Raw genomic sequence first — 237 nt, 5'->3', positions numbered from 1 at the left:
ACGAGGGGTGCAACACGAGGACTTCCCAGGAGGTCACCCATCCTAGTACTACTCTCGCCCAAGCACGCTTAACTGCGGAGTTCTGATGGGATCCGGTGCATTAGTGCTGGTATGATCGCACCCATCAAACTAGTTACTTAAAATTCATATAATCCTTGAGCGACATACTAGCGTCCTTCCGATCCCAATCCAAACGGAGATCTGATCCAAACCCATTGCTACGCGATGGGCAGGGCG

General features: G+C 51.5%; 1 non-coding gene across 1 annotated transcript; it reads right to left on the bottom strand.

Annotated features, from left to right (window-relative positions):
- Positions 1–4: 4 nt before the first annotated feature.
- On the bottom strand, positions 5–123 carry LOC118345542. Its single transcript, XR_004799059.1, has one exon. It is a non-coding gene; the product is annotated as a 5S ribosomal RNA (ribosomal RNA).
- Positions 124–237: the final 114 nt, after the last annotated feature.

The sequence above is a fragment of the Juglans regia genome, unplaced genomic scaffold (genome assembly GCF_001411555.2).
Source record: "Juglans regia cultivar Chandler unplaced genomic scaffold, Walnut 2.0 Scaffold_2848, whole genome shotgun sequence".
NCBI lineage: Eukaryota > Viridiplantae > Streptophyta > Magnoliopsida > Fagales > Juglandaceae > Juglans > Juglans regia.
The sequence above is the reverse complement of the archived record's forward strand: the minus strand, read 5'-3'. Positions and strand labels throughout refer to the sequence as shown.